The 21,718-nt window shown below is 40.3% G+C and overlaps 1 long non-coding RNA gene across 2 annotated transcripts in view; it reads left to right on the forward strand.

The window, feature by feature from the left end:
• Window positions 1–21,718, forward strand: part of LOC145526970 (uncharacterized) — a 36,710-nt gene that overhangs the window by 3,571 nt on the left and 11,421 nt on the right. Inside the window, exons 1-2 of one of the 2 annotated variants that reach the window (XR_014069361.1) lie at window positions 5,930–6,063; window positions 6,929–7,044. This is a non-coding gene — a long non-coding RNA (uncharacterized LOC145526970). Of the gene's footprint in view, window positions 1–5,929; window positions 6,064–6,928; window positions 7,045–21,718 lie in introns of those variants that run through there. The other variant, XR_014069362.1, reaches the window with a different exon arrangement.

The following is a 21,718-nucleotide window of genomic DNA, read 5'->3' on the forward strand; positions in this document are numbered from 1 at the left end:
CCTACAGGGCCTCCCTGATCAACTAAATTAGTGTTTCATTTAATAGTTATTAACGTAAACAGCAGAAGTATTTGGATCAACATCTAGGGGCTCACCTAGCCCCGCCTTGGTTTCTAATACCATTATTCAATTAAAGAAGCAGGGCTTCTTGGTGAAATAGCCAATTCCAGAGCTGGGGCCGGGGAAATATAAAGTGAGTCTGGAGGAACTTGCAGTGCCAGATAGTAAACAAGTGCTCACAATAAAAGTAAAACAAACAAACAAACAAAAAAGGGTGGTGGGGGGCAGGAGGCATGTCTAAGTGTAGAAGTTTGGGATTATCAGATACACACTACCATACACACTACTGTCAGATATATCCAGCAAAGATCTACTGTATAGCACAGGGAACTATACTCAATATTTTACAATAACCTGTAAGGGAAAAGAATCTGAAAAAAAGTGTATACATATATGTGTGTGTGTGTGTGTGTGTGTGTGTGTGTGTGTGTGTAACTGAATCACTCTGCTGTACACTTGAAACTAACACAACATTGTAAATTAAAATACTTCAATTTAAAATCTTTTTTTAAAAAATAGGAGTCAAACTGAAAGAGCTCCTAATGGCCAAAGATAGAACAATTTCAGCAGAATAACGCAGTATTAGATTATGACCCAAAGTACACATATTCATGATTCCCCCTCATATAAATTCATGTCTCTCATGCATGCATGCTCAGTCATGTCTGACTCTTTGTGACCCCATGGACTGTAGCCTGCTAGGCTCCTCTGTCCTTAGGATTTTCTTGGCAAGAAAACTAGAGTAGGTTGCCATTTCTTCCTCCAGAGGATCTTCCTGACACAGGGAACAAACTGGTGTCTCTTGTGTCTCCTGAATTGAGCAGGCAGATTCTTTACTAACTATGCCACTTGGGAAGCCATTGCTCGGTGTCTCTATGTGTATACATATTTATGTATATCTGTATGTAATCATATAGATTCCAGTTACATAAAAAATTTTAATAATAGTAATTGCTTACATATATTACTATGTGGCAGGTCCTGTCCTTAAACACTGGGCAAATATTGATCACCTTAATCCTTAGAGCACCCTATTGGGGTAGATATTATTGTTACCATGTAACAGATGAGGAACCCAAGGTTTGTCACATCAATGAACAAATCTAAAAGGATACAATGAGTACAGCACGTTATAGGTACTGGCAGCCGTAAGAAACCAGTGGGGCACTGGCATGTTAGGCCTGTCCAGCCACTGAAGAGCCAGGGGCATTTTTGTACCCTTTCAAGTCTCACCAAAAGGCTCTGACATAATTTCTCAATGTCAGCCTAAGACTTAAACCTAACACCAAAATGCGATCTCTCAAAATCTCTGCCATACAACCAAAATAGTAAATACCAACACTGTGATAATAATTATACTGGTATTGTATGAAAATGATACAGTTTTACTAAAATGCAATGTAGACTCTCAGAAGTTGTATGAAGTCTCTTAAGTCTCTGAGGAAAATGTTGTTATTAACCTATTAAGTAAAGAGAAAGTAAAATATCTGCCGAAGCAAGAGAACCAGAAAACTCATTCAACGGAGAGACATGGGAAAACTTCTCAAGCAGAAACTGGTTAACCTGAACGCTCTGTTCCCAGAATTTTAGCTGAGTTCTGCTTTTAAGAGGGGAAACACAAGGGAACAAGCTGAATTTTCGTTTCTCTTGAGCTAAAACAACAGTCACAACATCCAGAGGTCTTCTGGGTCAGAGTAAAGTCAAGGTCCTGCCTCAAGCCCCTACCACCGCATGCACATTACTGTATTAGAACAAAGAATATTGGCTCCCTGGGGCAGAGCAGAGAGCAGGCGGTGGAAAGGGTGGAATACTGGCTACAAAGTACCTGTTTTGTGCTAAGAACTGGGCCAGATATCATCCAGCATCCTTATTGTTTCTCAGAACAACCTTTTTAGAAAAGCTTTATTAACACCATTTCATGTGTGAACCCAAGATTCAGAGAGGTAAAATAACTTGCCTAAGATCACACAGCTAATAAGAGATGAGGATACTATTTGAATTCAACCAAGACTAGCTCCAAAGACTTTCTCTTTGTAAAACCACAACCAAGAAAGGGTAGTGAAAGATATCAGCAGACCCCTGAGCTTGAGGGAAAGCTAGTTCTAAAGATAGAGCACAGAAAGCACCTTGTGCTTCTATGACAAAATGCAGACCCCAAACTCCATGTTTGTAAGAAGGGGTCAATCCACAACTGGGCAGTGGATGATACATCCTCCTGTTACTGGGTCACCACGGGACAGGCCAGTAATCAAGAGACAAGTTTGGGGCAAGGAATAACGACTTTATTTGGAAAAGTCAGCAAGCCAAGATGATGGGCTCATCCCCACAAAGAACAAGCTTGCCTGAGTTAGAATTTAGGTTTCTTTTATACTGAAAGAGGAGGGATAGTCAAACAGCTCCTGGTTCCTGTCAACTCCCTAGAGAGGATGTGTTAATTTCTTCCTGTAGTCATTCACAGGTGGGGCTGGTCAGGATGTTTGCTGTGAGCTAAACAAATGTACTTTAGCTTAATACTCATTACCTGGGAAGCACAGTTCCCAGAGATGGGCCATTATGCATAAATTAAGTGTATAGGCAACATCCTTTTGGTGATTAACTTGTAAAAGAATACAAAAGGTTCTTTCCTATTACATGCCTAGGTTGTGGTGGGTATGGGCACGAAGTAGCTAATCGGGAGACACCAGGGAATCTGTCATAGAAAGCTAGATTAGAGAGGGAGTTTTCCTGAACCTGGAGAAGAGAATGAGTTTCGTTTGCATATGCCCTGACTATAACCTAACACTGAGTGCTTACTATGGGCAGGATACTTTCCTGCTTTCTCTCATTTCATCCTCATTATGTCCAATTTATAAGAAAAAACTGAGACCTAAACTGCTTACCTAACTAACCTAATGTCAGAGAATTAGTGTCGAGCCAGATACTCTGTTTCCAGAATGCAAGTTCTTAATGACTAGGAGGAAAAAACAAAGTTCAAATACTGAGATTTAACCCACATTATTTAGTCTATTAAAAATATTGTTTCATTGCCATTACAATGCTGAATTTTTTTTACTCTAGTAATAAATTTTATTAGTATTGAGTTTTATTACCGTAGTTTGAATTTTAGTACAACTATAATACTTGGCTTGTTATTAATACTGCATTATATGTATTATTTTAGTACTGTTATTTTAGTTTTATGGCAATAATTATCATCTTTACAGCTCTAGATTTTATTACTGTTTCCATGTTTCGTGTTTTAGCAATAGTTTTCTTAAATTCTATTGAAGCATGGTTGATTTAAAATAGTGTGTTAATTTCTGCTGTACAGCAAATTGATTCAGTTATTTTTTTTTTTTTTGGTCATCTCAGTTTTATTTATTTATTTTTTAATTTATTTTAGTTGGGGGCTAATTACTTTACAATATTGTAATAGTTTTTGCCATACATTGACATGAATCAGCCATGGGTTTACATGTGTTCCCCTTCCTGGACCCCCCACCCACCTCCCTCCCCCTCCCATCCCTCTGGGTCATCCCATTGCCCCGGCCCTGAGCCCTTGTCTCATGCATCGAAAATGGAATGGTGTTCTGTTTCACATATGATAATATACATGTTTCAATGCTATTCTCCCAGAACGTCCCACCCTCACCTTCTCCCTCAGAGTCCATAAAATTGTTCCATGCATCTGTGTCTCTTATTCTGTCTCGCATATAGGGTTATCGTTACCATCTTTCAAATTCCATATATATGATTCAGTTATACATATATATTTATATATTCTTTTTCACATTGTTTTCCATTATGGTTTATCACAGGATATTGAATATCCTGTACAGTTCCCTATGCTATACAGTAGGACCTTGTTGTTTACCCATCCTGTATATAATAGTTTGCATCTGCTAACCCCAAACTCCTACTCCTTCCCTCTCCTGCCTGCCTCTTCCTTGACAGCCACAAGAGCATTCTCTATATCTGTGAATTTAATAACAGTTTTATGGCCTGCATAGAAATGGAAAATAATGACAATAATGGTATTAAATCCATCTCATGTTTGCTTGTATCAAATGAAGAATGAGTAAGTCTAGCACCAGCACCAGCGCTGCAGTTTGGTTTACCCAACACCTGTTCAAAACCCTTTCACAAGTGCCTTCCTAAACAATAATTGCAAAAGTGGAAAAGACTACATTTCCCAGAACTCTTTGCAGCTCAGGTACTCATATGACTTATAGTCGATGAAGAAACATTGGGTTGGCCAAAAACTTCATTCAGGTTTTTCCCTAAGATCTTATGGGAAAACCAGAACTAACTTCTTTGCCAACCCAAAACATCCACTCAATCCTTGGAAAGCAAAAATGACACAAGATAGAGGAATATGATGTAGTGGTCACACTCCATGAGATCAGATCTGAAGCACCTGGTCCTTCTGGGTAGCTATAACTAAAGTTCTGGCACCTCAGGTGATAAGAGCCAGACATCATTTGCAATGGAATTTCTTCTAGATGACTTCATATTGCAGCTGGAAGTTTCTCCTTGCTATGTTCTTCCAGTTGTGTAACATCAAAACAAATTTCCTGGCCTTCATTTACATGTAATAAATGTGTTAATGTCCTATAACAAAACCCATTTCTGAAGTGAATTCTGATATTTATTTGTTTAATACTAAGAATCTTCATTAATATGCAACACTCCACTGACTAACAGATTTTTGATGTGGGAAAGGATATTTAGAGGTTAATGAATTTGAACTATCTTCTACTGTGAGAGAACTTTTTAGAGTAATCTTGACATTCAGCCTTCTTTTTATCCCTTCTAGGAGAGCGGGATTCACTTTGGCTGCTTGAAATCCTTTGCAGTCCACAATGCTCTCATCTGGCATGCCCTAAAATGTCTTCTGTAGGAAAGCATTTGTATATATGCATTTAGGATTATGTGGTTAGATACATTTGGAGAATAAATGCTAAGCTAAATAGTTACATAGCTTATTGCACAATTTCTCAGAGCCTTTCATATACCAATATTCATAGATAATCTTCCAAGAAGTAGTAAGCTACGCAATTATTTTCCAAACATTTGGTGAAACATTTTTCTTTTGTGATGAATCTCCAAGAATTTCTGTCACACAAGATGACTTTTATGATGCTTGCCTTAAATTAGTGGATCGCCAGAAGAATAGGAATTTCAACTTCAAAATAGATGAGTGAAGAGGTTGTTTGGAAACCAAAGATCATTTGGCCCCCTAAGATAACATTACAGAAAAGCCACCAACTTCCCAATGTTGAGATCAGTACTTTTTTTCCAAGAGCCCCAACTCAAGAGGAGCCCTGCTGTGTGATCTGAGCTGCTGCCTCTCTTCTGGTGTTCCAGGTTAACTACTGATACATTACAGATCATCCTGACACTTAGTGTTACAAAAATAGTAGAGAGAGTTCCTACACACCCATCACCCAAGGTTCCCTAATGTTAACTTCCTACACAACCTTAATATGTGACCACAGTCAACTAATTTGGTATAATGTTTATTGACTAAACTACAGACACTATTAAACTTCACCAGTTGATCTACTAATAATTTTTTTTCTACCCAAAGATACTAGCCAAGATCCCACATTATATTTAGCTGTAATTTTTCCTTAGTCTCTTCCTGTGTGTAACAGTTTATCAGCTTTGTCTTTCATGGTCTTGGCACACTTCTGACAAGTACTAGTCAGCTATTTTGTAGACCAGTTTTCTCATAATTGGAAAGAGATTAGGGTCAAACTACTCACCTGATACCTGGCTTCTAAGAGGAAAGCGAGAAGTTACCTGTCCTCTTAAATCCTGCCAAGCATTACATCACTGCATTCTATTGGTCAAAGCAAGGCATAAGTCCCACCCAGGCGCAAGGGGAGGGGCTGGACACGAGGCGCCAACTGATCTACAGCCATTAAAGAAATAGATGGTAGCTGTCTTCGAAGACCATCTATCACAACAGGATTTTGAAAAACATTTTAAAAATCCACTTAATGAGACACATGAAAGCTGGTAATTTTCCACTGTCACACTGAACATCTTTAATTATATGAAACCTGCTTAAAATAGGGCCAGTAGTAACTGCTCCATATACTTTGCGGGGTGTGGCAGCCATGGAGGATTGCTAAGATCATCCTTAAAAAAGAAAAACTTCACAGAGTAGTACAGTTAGCCAATAGATTCCAGCAGCCGCACTTTGGGCATTTATGATAGCATTCATGCCAGGGCCACACCCTCCCCAGGCAGCTTTTAGCAAGTGACTGAGTATGGCAGTGAACTAGAGCCAGGCCACTTCTGCTGTCACAGGATTTCTCTAAGGAGATCTTCCTCAGCTCACAGATGCTTTTTTTTTTCACATCAGAACACCCGCCCTCTGAGACTGGATTGCATCTGAAAATCATTCTAGAACAGGCAACAGTTGTTAACTAATTGCTTTGGCCTTGCATGCACAAACATGAAAAGCCGCAGTTTCAAAACTGTCAGAATGGGTATTAGTTTGGAAGAAAATCCCAGAAACAACTGTAGGCCACCCTTTCAACCTCTAGGCACCAAATGCTGTGGGAGGGGGTGAATCAGAGGCGCTCAGCCACATTTCCCAAGTGGGAAGCAAAAGGCGGCTAATCCCACGGACTCCCAAACCCAGCCGAAGAGCCCAGTTCGGATGGCTTTCAGCTCAGCCATGAATTCTTTTATGAAAAACTGTATCACCAAGGCTCTTGAAAGTGAAAGTGGAGTGAAAGTTGTCTGACTCTTTGCGACCCCATGGACCATACAGTCCATGGAGTTCTCCAGGCCAGAATCCTGGAGTGGGTAGCCTTTCCGTTCTCCAGGGGATCTTCCCAACCCAGGGATAAAACCCAGGTCTCCCGCATTGCAGGTGGATTCCTTACCAGCTGAGCCACAAGGGAAGCCCATGGCTCTTGATCATACTGGAAAAGTTTGACATCCATGCCTCTGAATCAAAACACCTTTCAGGAAAATCTAACTCTAACAGTAAGTTTCAAGAATACTGAAAGCAAACTATTTCACATATATTTTTATTTGGTTATATTTGATAGAGCACTGTATAATAACATTTTTATATGTTCGTTCAAACAGCATTAAAACCATAAGTGCTAAAACTTTATGTCGAAGTTCGACTGGCAGTGTTTTTCCCTTCTTAAGGTCTAGTGTATTTCATCTAGTTTGAGACACCATTCATTTTTAAGATATAAAATATAGGGCACATCTTAAAAATGGATGGTGTCTCAAAGTAGATGAAATACGGTAGAACCACTTGATTCTCTTGCTTTTTCCAGTCGCTGGACTTTCTTCCTAGAACACTTTTTTCTTTCTTTGCCTAATTACTCTTACCCATCCTGAGTTTTGGCTTAATTATCACTTTCAAGAAGTCTTCCTTAACCCGCCCACCCCTACCCTCAGACTATGTGAGTACCCCTGCTACACAGCACCCTATACTCCACTCTCATAACTTTCTCATCCTTTACTCTAACTGCTTGTATGGTTTTCTATCTCCCTCACAGGCTATGAGCTCCTTGAAAACAGGGGGCTCCTCTGTCTTGCTCACAGGGTGCCCTGCACAGCTGGCACTCGATAAAGATTCATTCAACAAAGAATAAATTATCAAATGAATAAGTGTCTCCATTGCAAGCATATAAATAAGCTCAATCTATTTTGAATGGTGAAGCAATAAGAATTTTATCTCACAGATGAGGAAACTGAGGCACAGCGAGTATGAGGCTAGTTAATGAGAGAGGCAAAGCTAAAATGTCTTAAGTTTCCACACCATAATAGGGATCTTGACATTTATTGGGTATTTACTGTGTGCCTGGCACAGTTCTGACCTCTGAGTATGTATAATTTCACTTAATTCTCATAGTCACTCGGGGTTAGGTGGATGTTGCTAGTATTCCCACTTTATGAAAAGGGAAATGGGAGCACAAAGAGGTAAAAATTTCCTAAGATAATGGTGGCTTCCCTGGTGGCTCAGATGGCAAAGAATCTGCTTACAATGCAGGAGACCCGGGGTCGATCCCTGGGTTTGGACAATGCCCTGGAGAAGGAAATGGCAACCCACTCAAGTATTCTTGCCTGGAGAATCCTATGGACAGAGGAGCCTGGCGGGCTACAGTCCATGGGGTCACAAAGAGTCAGACATGACTTGGTGACTAACACACACAGAGAGCTAATAGTTGGTACAGTTGAGACACAAACCAAGGCAGACTCCCCGAAGGTCTACTCTAATCACAGCATTAGAAAGCCAGGTAAACTGTGTCAAAATATTTAGCAATAGTAAATACTTTTAGTTACTAGCAGATGACTTCATAAGAACATGGTTTCAAGCTGATCCAGGACAAATTGCTTTATCTCAGTGGATACTGATACTAACAAAAACAGAATTAATTCTAGTAGGGTTAAAAAGTCACTTTAATACAAGTTAGGAGCCCTCAATTCTGTCTACACCGCCAACTCTTCAAGTGGCTATATAATCCTGGGTGAATCACTTAACTTCTCTGAAACGCAGTTTCTTCTCTAGTTAGAAAAGGTGGGGTAAGGCAACTGAACCCACAATCCTCTGATGGGGTTCGTCACTTGATCTCAAAACAATTAACAGGTACACCAAGTGGGAGAGATCAGCAGCGGTTATCATCCTATGCCAAATATTGAATTCGAGGATGTAACGTAAACTCCAGTGTTTGTTCTACAAAATTCAAATAATGTTTGGCAAGGTGAAGGGCTCTTGATCCTCTACCTGAAAGCATAGGTTTTCACATTTCAGCCATGGATTTCTTTTCCTTTCCTGCTATTAACAATGTTTGCATTAGTGGGGAGAGGGAAGCCCAGACTTGTGTTGACAGAGTTCAACTGTTGGGGAAAAGTACATACCTGGAGGGGGAACCGTGTTTAACAAGAAACAAGGCATCAGTCTCCACCTGACTCATTCCGAGCTGGGCCTCCCTCTGCTGTCGCTTTGTTCCAGCACTAGATCAGAGGTTCATGTGGAAACTTGTTTAAGTCAAGCACTATCAAAAACTGCAGCCCAGCTCTGCTGCAGAGGAAAACAAGATTCTAGCCAGATGAGTGTGGGAGCCAAGGCTACTGGGAAGAGCTGGAGCTACTTCCCAGGGCTCCAGGGAGGAACAGGCCTTCACTCTTCAGTATCACAGGACTGCTGAAACTATTTATTTCTCCAAACCTTTGGGGAATGCTTTTCCAATAGGCCCTGGAATCCTTTTTCTTTTCTTGACTTGGTAAGAAGTTAAAGGTCATAATAAGTTATTCACAAGCTTTGCCTTCAAAGCTAGATTCTTGTGGCAAGGCATCCAGTATTTTCAGGCTTCGTGATTGTACTTTGAGCAAGATAAATATGGGTGAATTTCTCAACTGCTCAAAGGTTTAGTCTCCTTAACTATAAAATGAAAATACTAATGCCCACAACTTGAAGATTAAAGGAGATTAGAAAGTATCACTAACATGCAGTGTGCTTAGTAGAGGGAGCTATTTTATGATTCCTTTCATGAAGGCTGTGCATGTGCTCAGTCGCTCAGTCATGTCCGACTCTTTGCCACCCACCAGGCTCCTCTGCCATGGGATTATCCCATCAAGAATACTTGAATGGGTTGCCATTTCCTCCTCCAGGGGCTCTTCCCAACTCAAGCCCTGAAACCGTGTCTCCTGAATTGGCAGGTAGATTCTTTATCACTGAGCCACCTTGGAAACATTTCATAAAAGGTATCCCAAGATCAAGAAAGAAAAAAAAAGATCAAGATCAAAAAAAAAAACATCCCGAGGAAACAAAATTTTTTTTTCACTTATTGTCTGCACCGGGTCTTTGTTGACGTGTATGGACAGACTTTCTCTAGTTGCAGCCAGTGGGGGCTACACTTCGTTGCGGGCACAGGTTTCTCACTGCAGTGGTTTTCCGTGTTGTGGAGCACAGGCTCCAGGGTGCACAGGCTTCAGTAGTTGCGGCACGTGGGCTTAGTTGCCCCGCAGCATGTGGAACCTTCCCGGACCAGAGATCGAACCCATGTCCCCTGCACTGGTAGGTGGATTCCTAACTACTGGACCACCAGGGAAGTCATCAATCATTTTTTTAATCCTCTAAAGCCAACCAAACTTGGGAAAGAAGCCTTTCTACTTAGAGATTTTCTAGAAGATCTTTTTTGGTAGTTTACAACAATTCTTCTTCACATAAGTAGAACTGAAAAAAAAAAGTTGAGATAAATGTATAGAGAGATAGATAAATTGCATTTCCAGTTTGTACTCATTCAACAAACATTTAAAAGCACCAGACTTGGAGTAGGATAATAATTGCTTCCTTTTTAAAGAACTTTTATCTTACAATGTTTTGTCACAAGCATTTATTCATTTGAAATTACATCATATTGTGTGATAATAGACAAGGGTTTTTTTTAATTGAGTATACTTGATGTACAGTATTATATAAATTACAGGTATACAATATAGTGATTCACAATTGTTAATGGTTATGTGACTCACAATTGTTAAAGTTTATATTCCATCTATAGTTATTATAAAATATTGGTTATCTTCTCTGTGTAGTATGATATATCTTTGTAGCTTATTTTATACATAATGGTTTGTCCCTTTTAATCACCTACCTCTACACATGGTCCCTCCTGCTTCCCTCTCCCCACTGGTAATCATTAGTTTATTCTCTATATCTGTGGCTATTTTTTGTTATATTCACTAGTTTATTGTATTTTTTAGGTTCCACATATAAGTGAAATCATACAATATTTCTCTCTCTCTGTCTGACTTATGTGGCAAGATACACCATGTTTTTGGATTAGAAGAATTAATATTATTAAACACTACCCAAGGCAATCTACCATTCAATGCAATCCCCATCAAAACACCAATAGCATTTTTCATAGGTAAAGACATTTATTCAGCTGTTAGAGGTAAGAGTGAAGTTATAGCAGTCAAGTGAGTGCTAGAAGATCATAGTCTTTAATATCAGATAAACCTCAGTTTGAGAATTGGATCTGATACAAGTTCTGTATCCCCCTGAGCAAGCTCCCTTTCTGTACCTCATCTGTGAAATGGAATAATATGATGATTTTGTAGAATTATTATGAGGATCAGATAAAATAATACATAGAAGGTATGATTACACACACTGTGGAACATATAGCTTAGCACACTATCAGTATTATCATGGTCTTTATTATAGTTTTTATTATTGTTCAAGGAGCCAAACTAGCAGAATTAGGACTAAAACTCTTGCTTGCTAAATTCCAGTCCAGTCTTTTCTGCCATACCAATAGTTTCCAAACATTTCAAACATTATCTCTTTAAGAAAACAGTATCGTATAATGCTCATATGTATACAACACAGCAGCGATTGTTAGAGTTGGAGGAGGGAAGCTGAAGTGCCTCCTGCCCACCCCTACTCCCCACTACACAGACAGATATCTCTCCACTCGTGACGCTGCATTAGCTACCAGGTCAGCTACCTGCGGTCATCATTGCCTGAGAGTCACCAGGGACTTGGTCTCAACGAGTTAAGCCGACAGGTAGACAGCAGTGCTTCCATCTGCCTTATCGGGGCATTTGTTTCTTCTCCTACTTATCTTGCTTTGCTTCTCATTTGCTGTCAGTCTCTTGGTCCTTTGATCATCCACCTTTTTCCAATTCATGGGCTCCGTCAACTTGACCATTTCCTAAGTGTTAGCAAGGACTTGAGCCTTCCTGTTTTGTTCTGTCAACTAAAATCTGCTCTCCTGGTTCATGGACTCTCATCCACTTTGCATCCACCACTCACCCGTTACTGCCTGTAGGAGAGGGAACACTTCTACCCCTCTCCTTCCATCATGCAATCTTTTGCCATCTCTTCCTAGCTCACTCCCTAACTTTTCAAAAGAGAAAGAGTTATTCATCTGATTGATCAACATTCTAGATCATTTTTCACATCACATTTTCTTTGGGGTCAGATTCCTGGGTGCTGAAGGTACAGACCCATCTATCCCTTTACCTTCTCCAGGTGACTACAAGTAGACATCCAGGCAGGCCCACTGTGTTTCCATATGCATGCCTAGGCACCCTGGCCTTTGCCTCTATATAATTCAGCAGGTTAGAAGGATCCAGATTCAAGCTTTTGAGACCTGAAGCCCAACTTAGTCTTTAAGCTAAAGTCAGCATTCAGCCAAGAGTGTAACAGTGAAGATTATTGGATACGCACACATGCAGGTCAATTGGAGTCCCAGTTAACTGCTACTCCTGACTGTATTTCCTACTGGGAAATCAGCCGGGAGAAAAAGTGACTGGTGAGGAAGATCTAAGCCTTCCCTTGCCTCATTCAGCCTCTTGTTCTAAAAGTTACTTATAACAGGTCAGTCTTTCCCTTGAGATTGGAAGCAACACAAAAGCAGGGAGCCTGGTTAATCATTTCTGATACCCCCTCAACTTCTACTGTTGGGTTTTGCAAACTACAGATGCACAATAGTATATTGTGACTTGGAGCCAAATAATGTCCCAATAAACCTGATCAGAAGAATTATATATACAATAATATATAATTAACAAAATAATATATAGAATACATTAGTAGCTTGCAAAGAACAATTATAAAGTGAAAGAAAGTGAAAGTTCTCAGTCATGTCCGACTCTTTGTGACTCCATGGACTATACAGTCCATGGAATTCTCCAGGCCAGAATACTGGAATGGGTAGCCTTTCCCTTCTCCAGGGGATGTTCCCAACCCAGGGATAGAACCCATGTCTCCCACATTGCAGGCAGATTCTTTACCAGCTGAGTCACAAGGGAAGCCCAAGAATACTGGAGTGGGTAGCCTAGCCCTTCTCCAGCAGATCTTCCCAACCCAGGAATCGAACCGGGGTTTCCTGCATTGCAGGAGGACTCTTTACCAGCTGAGCCACCAGGGAAGCCCAATTATAAATAGGTAAATACTAAAAGATACTTATATTTTACATTTATACTTATTGCTTGCTTGCATGCATGCTCAGCCATGTCGTATTCTTTGTGACCCCGTGGACTATAGTCCTCCAGGCTCCTCTGTCCATGGAATTCTGCCATTCCCTTCTCCAGGGGATATTCCCGACTCAGGGATCAAACCCACGTCTCCTGTGTCTCCTACATTAGCAGGCAGATCCTTTACCACTAGCACCACCTGGGAAGCCCAAGTCTCCTCCAAGAACTCACCAAAAACACAAGTGCTGAATGTCTGGAAAATGTGCCCTTTAGTAACAAGGTTGCTACTTTCTCCTTAAGACTCTGACATCTCTTGATGGGTTGGCTCTAAAGCTAGAAACTCCAGGCAAAAAGGAGCCCTGCCTCTGGGTAGCTCTGGAGAGACTAGGGCATGCTGTTGGTTCCTCTGCCAGAGACCTGCTTTCAAGTTTGGTTGAGGAGGCCCCAGACAATGAGACTATGTTACCCCCCGACTTTTTTTCACTTGTTGAATGCAGGCAGGTCGGCAGAGCCTGCAGCTGACAGCTGTGTTTACAACTTCCCATCACCCTTGTTAATTAATGAGTTCTGGGCCTGGTGCTCACCCTGAATAGATGTCTGCAGCATGGGATGGTGGCAAGTCATCCTTGCAGGAGAGCCACACAACACCTGGGCACTGGTGTTAATCAGGGGCATTGCAGGGTATGCATGGGGGTGGGTAAAAAGCGGCTGAGACAATAGAATGCAAGCCTTATGCATTAAGGTTAACCATCCTAATACAATTCACAGATGCCCTCAGATTTAGTTTCCACAACTTTGAAGACTCTGACTCCCGCTTTACAAATGCACTGCACATTTCATATTACATGCCTTAAAAAGTGTCCCCAAAGATGTGAACTAAAAATTATTACCACTTCCACTGAAATGAGCAGTTATTCCCTGGATCATAAGATATATCAATAAAGCTTAGCAGAGGGTGTAAAGAAGCAGCTACCAGATCCTACGGTAATTCCAAGGGAGGAAAGGGGTCTGTCTCATATCCTAAAAAGACTTGCCTCATCATAGACTCCAACCTCGGAAAGCTTTAAAATGGAAGCAGGGGAAATTGAACTAGAAAATGGCCTCAGTCTTCAGAATTTTACTCTCTAGAAAGAAAAATGTCTATTTGTGGGATTGTAATGACAAGTGAATTATATCCTCAAACAAGGTTGCTCTGTGTGACTAGAGTCAAACAAAAATAGCATGACAGAACAGACTTGCTATCAAAATACTCATGAAGTTTTAGAAGATTACCGTGATTAGAAAAACTTGGGTTTTCATATCTAAAGAAATTATCCCTGTCTTTTAGAATGCAATGGAGAAGGCAATGGCATCCCACTCCAGTACTCTTGCCTGGAAAATCCCATGGACGGAGGAGCCTGGTAGGCTGCAGTCCATGGGGTCGCGAAGAGTCGGACACGACTGAGCGACTTCACTTTCACTTTAGAATGCAATAGATCTAATAGTTTTTGTGATTATCTAATAGAAAAAAAAATCCTATAATATTAATACCAGGTGCCTAATAGAACTCAGAATTTTCCATTCTATTTCTGGCTCTATCACAGCCAGCTGTGTGACCTTTGACTGCTCGCCTCCCCATCTAGTCTTCACTTTCCTCATCTGCAAAGTGATAGTAACAACACCTGGCTGGGTTCCTACATTTCCCAGGACTGTCGAACTCTAACAGAGAATGGATGGGAAACTGATTTGCAAACATGATGGAGGAATAGGATGATGACAATTATATTCTAGAGTAGACTTCTTTTTTGTTTTTCTGTTGCTGTAGTCCTCCTTCCAAGGAACCTTTAGAACTCCGTGTTTCAAAACATTTTTTAAATTCTGTTCCATTTGGGAATGTTTGGTGGCATGGGCAGGGGTGTACTTATGGGTTCCATCCAAAAGATAATTTACAAAGATGGTTAAGGAATACTGCCTTTTAAAAATATTACTTGAAATGGGAAAAAATGAAATGTTAGCCTAGTAAAGCAAGTATGAAGAAGCATTTATAAAATAGAGCAAACACTGAATGACAATTTAACTCAAGACATCAGATGGATGTGTCTGGGAAGTAAACTTGGTGTATGGTTTCACACTTGAAAGAACATGGGACCAAATACATTGATAAATTCCTAGAACAATTTAGACTGTCAACATTGATGTGAGAAATCACCATTTTTCTATGAAGTCACAGAATTTTACTCTACAGTATTTTCTTTACAGCTGCAAGACAAAGAAAGGTATTATCAAAATCCAGTTATGAAAGGCATTATGCTGAGTGAAAGAAGCAAAATTCAAAAAATAACACATGCTATGGTTCCATTCATGTGACATTCTCAAAAAGATGAAACTATAGTGGCAGAGACTCAAATAGTGGTCACCAGGGGTTCAGGATGGTGGCAGGTAAGCCTAGAGAAGGATAGCAAGAGAGTTTTGGGGGATGAATGAACTATATGGTATCCTGACTCAGATGGTGGCTTATAAGTCTATGTGCTAAGTTGCTTCAGTCTTATCCAACTCTGCAACCTCATGGACCATAGCCCGCCAGGCTCCTCTGTCCACGGAATTCTCTAGGCAAGAATAATGGAATGCGTTGCATGCCCTCCTCCACAGGATCTTCCCAACCCAGGGATCAAGCCCGCATTTCTTATGTCTCCTGCATTGACAGGCAGTTTCTTTACCATCAGCGCTGACTGGGAAGCCCTAAAAATCTGTATCTGTATTAAAACTCATAGAAATATGGACCAAAAATGAGTCAATTTTATTGTATGACTGTTTAATAATAAAATTAATGAAAGGAGGAAAGAGAAAAAATAATCACATCACTGAATCATATGCAGGAGAACACAGTCCGTGGTTTCTGAAATGTCATGGCTGTGTTTGTAAACAAGCTTTACCCCAGCACATTTCAACATCAGTGGGCACAGAAGTCACTTCAGGCTTTACTTACAATGAAGATGCTCATAAAATGGGTCTGGAACGACATCTGAATTTTTGCATTTCTATAAAGTTCCCACGTGATGTCAATGCCTCTGCACCTGCATATAACACTTCAGAAAGTGTAGGTTTTGGAGAATTTAGTTCATGTGGAGCAATTGTGGCAAATATGTGCTCTCATGCCATCTGCCCATATCCCTTACTCATAATAGAGATCACTAGTCTGTTAAACATACTTTCCTCCTGAGCCTAGATACGCTCACCAGGTAGAATGCAGTTGAGAGCAGGTGATGCTCAATAGGGAAGATTATGTGAGTTGAAACCTACTGGTCACCTTGTCCTGCAGAGCTGATGTAAGTCCCATCCATCAACATTGGAAAGAATCCACTTGGAATACCCACTTTCTTTCTCAGGCCTTAAAGTTCTGGTTCCAAAACTCTGTGTCCCAGACAAATTAGCCATAGTTAATTACAGATGTATCTTTTCTTTCAGCAGAGGTAAGAAAACCTATCTTTCCAACAAGAGTGGGGATATATCATCTACTTCTTTTATTGAGTTCAGTTCAGTTCAGTCACTTGGTCGTGTCCAACTCTTTGCGACCCCATGAACCGCAGCACACCAGGCCTCCCTGTCCATCACCAACTCCCTGAGTACATCCAAACCCATGTCCATCGAGTTGGTGATGCCATCCAGCCATCTCATCCTCTGTCATTCCCTTCTCCTCCTGCCCTCAATCTTTCCCAGCACCAGGCTCTTTTCCAGTGAGTCTGCTCTTTGTATCAGATGGTCTAAGTATTGAGGTTCAGTTTCAGCATCAGTCCTTCCAATGAATAGTCATTCATATGCTTAGTAAATTATCTTTTCAGCAGTTAAAATTTTATCATTTAACCTTTCATCAACTTCATCAGTTGGAAATTTCTTTGCTAATTTTCCAAACCATAAAATACAGTGAATTTTACAAGACCATGCACCTATTTTGTTATGCGTTTCCCCCTGTATTACAAGAGGCTAGTTGATGATATATTTTTTAATGTGAGGTTTTACTAAAAGGAAGAATGAAAATTCAATATACAGTATACTTATTTATGCCACTGGTTTGAGACAAAATCTTAAGAATTATTTTTGTGGAGGTAGAGGAATAGAATATGTAAAAACTCAGTATTTGAGACTATATGCCATCTACTGAATGCCCTCCTCTGGTCTGTCATGACAGCTTCTGTTATACATTTTCCTGGTTTTACGTGTGTGCACTCAGTCATTCAGTCAAGTCCGATTCTTTGCGACCCCATGGACTGTACCCTGCCAGGCTCCTCTGTCCATGGAATTTTCCAGGCAAGAATACTGGAGTGGGTTGCCATTTCCTTCTACAGAGGATCTTCCCTACCCAGGGATCAAACCCTTGTCTCTTGCATCTCCTGCATTTTGGTAGGTGGATTCTTTATACCACTACACCACCTGGGAAGCCTTCTTTATGTATGTAACGTCAAAAAAATTCATGACTATTATTTAATGCACTTTCAGCTTTAAAAGGCACGATAGGATATGTGTGACAACATATAACATATGTAACAACATACAAATAAAGGCTAAGAACAATTACAAAAGAAGAAAAATACTGCTATAGAGAAGCCAAGATGAGTAAAGTGCTGAATTTGGAGCCAGAAGATGGTGATGACAGCATCAGCTCTGTCCCTCTACCTCTCTGACCTTTCATTTATTAGGAGTAACAAAAAATGGGATAAGTTATTTTTATGATTAACTTCAGGTCTGACATTCTATATATTGATAACATTACATAACACTCCTGGGTTTCATGCCAGCATTAAACAAAAAATCTGTATATTTATCCTAAGTATCCTAAGGTTAGAGCAAAAGAAAAAAAAAAATTATACTACTTCCAAAGTAGTTTAGGTAATAATTGAGGGTTCCTTTTCACCCGAGTTACTGGTTTTCTGCCACTGGAGGGCGTGCGGTGCTTGGTTGTAAACTGTCCCTCTGGGCGTTCGCTCTCTTGCTCACAACTTTATTTTCAGTCCATTGCGTTGGAATCAGGCATCAAAGAAACCACCTCCCTCACTTGGCAGCGTTAACAGCTGAGGGGTAGGCCTGAGAGAGTGTGTGAGCTGGCAAAGCCAACAGAGAGAAAAGTCTCCTTATCTGCCTGGTGCCATTTAGACTACCTTTATTTCCCCTTAATAGTAGCCCCGTACAGACCTTCACACCACATCCTCTCTTCACTCAGTTCTGAGTGCACTTCTGCTCCTCTCTCCTTCACGTGGCTTTTCCAAGTTCCCTTGTATTTTTCACAAGTCTCCAGCAGAGACTAGATCCTTGTCCTCTTGAATATGGCCTAGCGGGTGGAACGGATTTAGTTCACAAACAACCAGAGTCCACTTACTGGTCTCTAGAAGATGCTCCATTCTTGATCTAGGATACGAATTGTGCAAAAGGTGGAAGAAATGGCGCTTTCCAGGAAGCTGGTTTTTACTGAAACTCTCGTGTCCACTGAGTACAAGGAATGGGTCCCACCCTTTAAGGAGCTCCCAGACTAACTTGGAGGATTAAGCAGAGAATGCCTGGAAAATCCCATGGACGGAGGAGCCTGGTATGCTACAGTCCATGTGGTCGCAAAGAGTCGGACACGACTGAGCAACTTCACTTTTCACTTCAAACAGAGAATGGCAGGGTTGGGATACAGAATGACAAGTCTTGAAGGAACTTTAGACTTCTCTCTTTTTATATGTGAACAACTGAAGTTCTGTGTTCAAAACAATTGGGAAGTCTTTTCCCAACTTAGAATGAGTGTTGCGATCAATTACTCATGTCTGCCATGGGCATTGGCTGGAGTATGATATTCATGCATTTACCAACCCTGATTTTCCATTCCAGGTCCCACTTTTTTTTTTTTTTCAGTTGGGGAAACTAAGGCCTAAAAAAGGAAAGGAATCTAGTCAAGGTCATTCATTTAAGTGTCAAAGAATAAGTTTTCAAACCATTATAACCTTAGCCAAATCAGTCTAGAGTTAGAGGAGTCTAGAAATCTATTCTGAAAGCCCTGACTGGTTCTTCTACCTCACCTAGTTTTTCTGGCACACTTGCACTGATTTGTTCCTTCTTCTGAAAATATCCCATGATTTCTTCTTTCTTTTTGATTTTTTTTCTTATGCAATTGTCACTACTTATTAAAGAATGCATGTCACACATATAAATAAGAAAACATAAAATGTAATAAAGAACCACCCTGTAATCCACCCCTTAATTTAACAAATAGAAGCTATTTCAAACCAAGGAGTAGGCTTACTGTGAGGTCTAGGCTGAAGGTCAGATTAACCTCAAGATTTACACCCCAGGGGCTCTAAGAGCTGGGGTGAAAGTGAGTGGCTATCCATGAAATCTTCTCTAATAATGGGGGGGCAGAAAAGATTAAATTAAAAGTTGATAAAATAACACAATATAACTCTAATAACAACAGAGTTAGTAGGCTTCTGTTAGGGCCAGGCAACAGTTGCTGCCAGCTTTGAAAGAGATGCATCCAATAGCAATACTTGATGATTCCATGAATCAATAAAGTCTTAGAAGGAGAAACAAACCAGTCAAGTGAGTCAACTTGCCTGATATAAAGCTACAAAGCAACCTGATATAGGGAAATGATTCCCAAAAGACAAGAAACTGAAGATTCATCCCATGACTTACAGTCCCCAAAGCTAAAGTGTCGATTTCTTGCCATTCTCATCTTCCAGTGGGAGGGTTCCACTTGGTTCTTTTACTTGCATCCTCTAAAGGGGATGTTCAGTTCAGCCTGAATTGACTTCAGAAGTCCAAAGAGACTCAAAGGCTCTGCAATACAAATAAAACCACCTATGTCCTTAATTCTTTTCCTTCCCTTGTGCGTATTTTTCTGATTTGAAAGATATTGGGGAAAGGTCTGGGACCTAATCAGAGAAACAGTTCCTCCATGATACAGTCCCTTCACAAGGAAAGTCCCAACATTTCGTCTCTTCTCAACAATAGTGGAGCCTCCCACTCCAGGGCCATGAGCTTCTCCCTGTGTGATCTGTGTCCCATTCTCTCCCTGTCTCCAACGGAGCATGTGTGTCCCTCATTCTCTGCAGTGAGTGCCAGAAATCTGTCAGTCTCCTTTGGATATAATCTCCTGTTCTATTTTAGTCTTCACGTTTTCTTTTTTTCAATCTCAAAAGAAGCCTAAGTTGGGCAAAGGTGGTTTGGTCCGTTTATGTTCAAATTCACCTGAAGGGAAATCTTGAAAGTAATCACATAAGAAGAAGATACCTTTCTTCTCTTTCTATTAAAGAGAACCTCAGAACCACCCCCCAAAAGCAAGGTCTAGCCTTTTTTAAAGCCTAATACAACCTTTGGCTTTTTCAAGACCCCCCTCTGTTGGATCTGCTCTCCAAAGAGTCTGTTAAACTAACACAAACTGTAAAGAAACTATACTTCCATAAAATTAATTTAAAAAATAAAAATGGACAACCAACAAGAACATACCATATAGCACAGGGAACTCTGCTCAGTACTGTGTAACAACCTAAGTGGGAAAAGAATTTGAAGAAGAATAGAAACATGTATGTGTATAACTGACTCACTTTGCTGTACACCTGAAACACAACATTGTTAATCAACTACACTCCAAAATAAAAATTAAGAGGTTTTTTTTTAAGTCTATTAAATGAAGATGAAAATAAATGCCTAATAACTCTGCTGTGTTGATAAAGACAATGTACCCTGCCCTGCCTACACAGTTCTTGGTTTTGCAAAGAATGCTCCCTGAATTCTCTCCCTTCCCTACTTGTGATGTACATTGCTAAGAACTTGGTGTTCTGTGTGAGTTGTCCATTAGAAGATTTTAAATAGATAAGGAATCCTGACTTTGCCCCAAGCCCTATCCCCATGATACTAATTACCCAGCTAGGTCAAAAAGTGATTTAGCACAACTTTTATGCTCTACAAGCCAACAGTAAACTTCTATTATTTGCCTAACATATGTCCTGAGATCTTCCCAAATCTCCAATTTCAAGAACACTCATGGCATCTAATTTTCACTGGTAAATGTTTATTTAACTTTGCTGTGCAATCTTATTTTTACTTGATCCCCACTAATAAAATCCCCTCCTTTTTGAAATATTCTTCCTTTGGTTTCCATTCTCTCCATTTCCTTTATTGGCTCCACCTCCTCTGCTAAAAATTGAAGTCCTCAGAGCACAGTGCTGAGTCCTTTTCCTTTTCACTTGACATTTTTACCACAAGGGTTCTTACCCATTCCCCAGACATCAAAGACCATCCATATGCCAATGACTCCCATATTTATCTTTCTATTCCAGATAACTCCTTGACCTCTCAGCCAAAACTTGCAACTGCTTATTGCATGCTTGTGCTGGGATATCTGCTTCACATTTCTATAATCAAACTCTTGATTACCTCTGTTAAGCCTTTTATTCTGGCAGCCTTCTCCATCTCAACAGATATCACCTTTATCTACCCATTTGCTCAGGCAAACGCAAGTCATTCTTAATTCTTTCTTCTCCCCCACCACCATCTTCCCATATTCAGTCCATCACCAAATCCTCTAATTCCTACTTCCATATATATCTCAAATCCATCCCCTCTTTCCCATCATTGCCATTCCCCAAGTCTAAGATGCCATGACCTCTTCTGTCTTCTTCTAATGCATAAGTACACAAACATTAAATACACAAAGCAGCCTGGATGATCCTTTAAAATTATACATCAGATCATATCA

The sequence above is a fragment of the Giraffa tippelskirchi genome, chromosome 11 (genome assembly GCF_054371585.1).
Source record: "Giraffa tippelskirchi isolate mGirTip1 chromosome 11, T2T-mGirTip1v1.2.pri, whole genome shotgun sequence".
In the NCBI taxonomy this organism is placed as follows: domain Eukaryota; kingdom Metazoa; phylum Chordata; class Mammalia; order Artiodactyla; family Giraffidae; genus Giraffa; species Giraffa tippelskirchi.